Source organism: Chaetodon trifascialis, chromosome 2 (assembly GCF_039877785.1).
Source record: "Chaetodon trifascialis isolate fChaTrf1 chromosome 2, fChaTrf1.hap1, whole genome shotgun sequence".
NCBI lineage: Eukaryota > Metazoa > Chordata > Actinopteri > Chaetodontiformes > Chaetodontidae > Chaetodon > Chaetodon trifascialis.
Genome location: NC_092057.1, coordinates 29,785,430 through 29,790,303, shown reverse-complemented (window position 1 = coordinate 29,790,303; position 4,874 = coordinate 29,785,430).

The window sequence follows — 4,874 nt, the reverse complement described above, 5'->3', positions numbered from 1 at the left end:
AAATATATTGTCTTTGTACTGTTTTCAATTGAGTGTGTGTAAAAAAAAAAAAAAAAAAGGATTAGTAATTTAATGCAGCGGTCCCCAACCTTTTTTGTGCTATGCACAATATTTTGCAATATTTTGACGGACCAGCATATAAACAAATAAAAACAAATGATTAAAAATACAACTCACCATTACGCTGAATGTAGTTGTTGTAATTAGTGGAAGCCCTGCGCTTGTTTCTTTTCAACGAGAAGGCTTTATTTCCTCATTTTCAAGCCATTCCCCACATAATACGCAGAGCGGGCTTGGTGCGTAAGGATCCCCTGAAGCGTTAAACCCGTATTTTAAGTTAGACTGCTGATATTGTCTCTTAAATGCAGCTTTCTTTCTCTTGGAAGTTGTAGGTTCTTCTTATTCTCTCATCATTTGGCCTTATCCCCTTTCCGAAGAAGCTCTCCAAAGACATCATTTTTGCTAGCTTGTGGGCTTACTTTTTTACTACTGTATTACATGACTGAGACGAGGGGTTGGAAATGTGTACAGAGGGACAGGCGGATGCACCTGATTTTCAAAATAAAACTTCTTTCTGACTTCGCTGATTTAACACATTGGGCTTTATTTTTGATTCTGCCGCTGGCACAGCGCAGACGCGGTGCAAAGTCAGGTCCGCTTCGCCAATGGGGCGTGGCGGCACAGACTTTGGTATTTTCGTGCAACTCGGAAAGAGGGAGGGGAGAAGGCGTGGAGTGGGTTTGACACAGCCGAAAGAAATCTTCACCAATCACACCAGCTCCTCGCCTCACCTGTAAAAACGCCGCTGGCTAGGCGCATGGCAAGTTTCGAGGATGACTGAGCCCGCGCAGGAAAGTGTCCGACACCCAAACTTCTCCCAGGAGGAGACTGACGTCACTCATGTCTAGATATGAGGTCCTTAGATGATAAATCCTCTGCCTTCTCCTCCTCCTCAAAGCAATGATGTACTCCATCTTTGCAGATAACATTAAGCATTACAATGATAACATTTGCATTTGGAATGAAATGACGTGGGTAATAGCAGACAACGATCATCACTTACCTTTTTTTCTATGTGTCTGTCTCTCTCTGTCTCTCGAGTGCTCTGAGATAGATGCAGTATATATGCTCTGTAGGATGCCATGGCTGTTTCTGGTTGGCACAGCAACATTAACCGATTAGTTTGCATCCCTGTTTCACCTGTGTACAGAGTTGACCAGGCCTGAGGTGGTGAGCTTTCAGCGCACTTCTGCGCCGCCGGCGTGGACTGAAATGGAACAAAAATCCAAATCTGCCGGCTGATTATGCCGACACCTCCCCCTACTGCGCTGCAATGCCCATCCTGGCGCACCTCTGTTCGCCTCGGTTTACCAAAATACCAAGTGTACCATGCACCTGCCTGCGCTGCACAAAAATACCACGGTGGCGGAATCGAAAATAGAGCCCATCCTGTTTTGTTTTATGCAACGTTGCATCTTTTTGGGAATCACTGTTGTATGTTCAGTTTAAAGTATATATATGCACAGTGAGGGAAATAATTATTTGATCCCTGGCTGATTTTGTAAGTTTGCCCCCTTACAAAGAAATGAACAGTGTATAATTTTTATGACTGGTGTATTTTAAGAAGAGACAGAATGTCAACAAAAAATCCTGAAAAAAACACATTATGTGAAGATTAGAAATTGATTTGCATTTGATCAATTGAAATAATTACTTGATCCCCTACCAACCAGCAAGAATTCTGACCCCCACAGACTAGTTAAGTGCCCATGGGGCACACAAATTAGTGCTCTCACTTTAAGAAAGTTCTCCAGATCTCAACTCGTTATAAGTATAAAAGACACCTGTCACAGAATCAATAACTTCCATTCAAACCTCTCCACCACCATGGGCATGACCAAAAAGCTGTCAAAGGATATCAGGGACAAGATTGTAGACCTGCGCAAGGCTGGAATGGGCTACAAGACCATCAGTGAGAAGCTTGGTGAGAAAGAGACCAGTGTTGGTGCGATCATTCGAAAATGGAAGAAATACAATATAACCATCAATCACCCTCACTCTGGAGCTCCACGCAAGATCTCGCCTTGTGGGGTAAGGATGATCATGAGGGTGAGGGATCAGCCCAGATAAATGTATTCTGATTCTGATTCTGAACTACACAGGAGGAGCTTGTAAATGATCTCAAGGCAGCTGGGACCACAGTCACCAAGAAAACCATTGGTAACACACTTTGCCGTAATGGATTGAGATCCTGCAGTGCCAGGTCCTACTGCTCAAGAAGGCACATGTACAGGCCCATCTGAACGGGGCCATGTACCGTTAAATCTTGGAGGGCAACCTCCTTCCCTCAGCAAGAAGAATGAAGATGGGTTGTGGATGGGTCTTCCAGCATTGACAGTGACCCAAAACATACAGCCAAGGCAACAAAGGAGTGGATAAAGAAGAACATTGAGGTCATGGAGTGGCCTAGCCAGTCTCCAGACCTTAATCCCACAGAAAATCTGTGGAGGGAGCTGAAACTTCGAGTTGCCAAGCAACAGCCTCGGAACCTTAAAAATTTGGAGGATCTGTAAAGAGGAGTGGACCAAAATCCCTCCTGAGACGTGTGCAAACCTGGTGACCAACTACAAGAAACATCTGACCTCTGTGCTTGCCAACAAGGGTTTCTCCACCAAGTACTAAGTCACATTTTGCTTGAGGATCAAATACTTATTTCACTTGATCAAATGCAGATTAATTTATAACCTTTATATATTGTGGTTTTTTCCTTCTTTTTTTTTTTTTTTTGCTGATGCTGTAATCTGTGCATGTGCTGAAAGTGACGTGTGCGTGGCGGCACAGACTTTGGTATTTTTGTGCACTGTGCCGCTGGCGCATTTACTCCCCCTTCTCATCTGAGTCCCACCCAGTGGCGCAACTCGGAAAGAGGGAGGGGAGAAGGCGTAGAGTGGGTTTGACTCCATTTTTACATCACCAATCACACCAGCTCCTCGCCTCACCTTTGAAAACACTGCTGGCGAGGCGCATGGCAAGTTTCGAGGATGACTGAGCCCGCGCAGGAAAGTGTCCGGCGCCCAAACTTCTCCCAGGAGGAGACTGACGTTACTAATGTCTAAATATCAGGTCCTTATGGTAAATCCTCGGCCTCCTCCTCCTCCTCCTCCTCCTCCTTAAATGCACCTGAAGGAGACGAGGAGAGAGGAGGCTTCTGAAGGAGATCAGAGTGAGGATACACCGGTGTAGCCTACGCGGAAGTCTTTTATTATTTAAGGGGTGTGTCGTATGTGGCACACATTTGAATCATGGCGGAAGCAGGTAAATGTCATCAGTAATTGATGTCGCTTCGGACGGACGCTGTGGAGCGAGGATTTTTCATTTCGGAGGCTGTGTCCCAATTAAGGGGCTGCATCCTTTGGAGGATGCATTTGAAGGCCGATTACGTCATAGTGCTGCGCGAAGGCTGTCCCAATTCGTCCAAATTCGAAGGGTCCTCCAAATGCAGCCGACAAATGCGTCCTCCTTTTCCCTGTTTTCGGAGGATGCATCGCTACTATCCTTCGCGGCCTCACATATCCCAAAATGCTTTGCGCACCGCTTGTTTTTTTTTTTAGCAATAGCGACCAACAGCATCAGCAGCACCATTATTATTGTTATTGTCGTTATTATATCAAACAATAATTTTGTCTGTTGACATAACAGAAAATATGGTTTACATGTCATTTTGTGAGCAAGGAGCAGACGGAGGAGTTTAGTAAACTCCGTGGTCAAAACGACCACCTGGAGGTAACTGTTGAGGCATAAATGAATAGCCTATTTGTTCTCTATACATCCTGTATTTGTATGTGAAAGTTACATAAAGGAACAAATATAATCTTTGGATCACATCAAATGAATGTTGTTTTTGGGTGGGGGTGGGAATTTTATGTCTGTCCTGATGTCACTTTTTGTGAATCTGTACATATCTGTGATAACATGATCTTGTGTGTTTACCTTTTGTTATGCTTCACTCATGTTTAGAACAATCCTGCAGAAAATGGGATTGACAAAAAATGATTGACAGGTGCTGATGGTTTTTTTTCTGTTTTTTTTCCTGTTTGATTACATTCTGTGTTGTTAGATTTAAATTGTTAATTAAAAATATTGTGTTCTAAATTAAAATCTTATAACCTTGTTACATTATCTATTCCATTTCTTATTTACAATATGTAGACTTTTGAACTACTCTTCAGTGACAACACAATTAGTTTATTTTTTCTGTGATATTTACAGATATTTACAAAGATACAATATGAATATTTCTTTTTACAAGTGGGCATTCTTAAAATGTACAACTATTTACAAAAGATCAACAGAAATGACTATTTACAGAGATTTGCAGATTTACAGAGAACATATATACAGTTGAGGCTGAGCAGGAGTCCCTGGTGGTGCTGCAAGATTATTGAAGCAAACAGTTTCCTGTTCCGATACCAGTGACCATCAGGGCTGCTTGGAGGCTTGATCCTCACATGGCAGCCGTCGATTGCTCCAGCAGCTTTTCGAAAAGCTCTGTGTCTTGCCCTGCAAACCCCTGAGTTACTGCCGCCAGGTCTTCTGTGGTCCTGGGGAGGTAGATGACCCTGTGGCGAATGGCCACCACCTCCTCAGTAACTCGATGGACGATGCGGTGAACAGTGGAGCGAGGCATCCCAAACACCCTTGCCACCACAACTAGAGGATGTCCCACTCGCCAGCCAGAAGAGACAGACCCAGGTCTCTATTTTGGCACCCCCCTCCAGTTGCCACTAACGGCAACACATCGACGACGACATGCACTTCCCTTAATACAAAATGAAAAAGATATTAAAGAAACTAAACAGATATGATAGTGACGA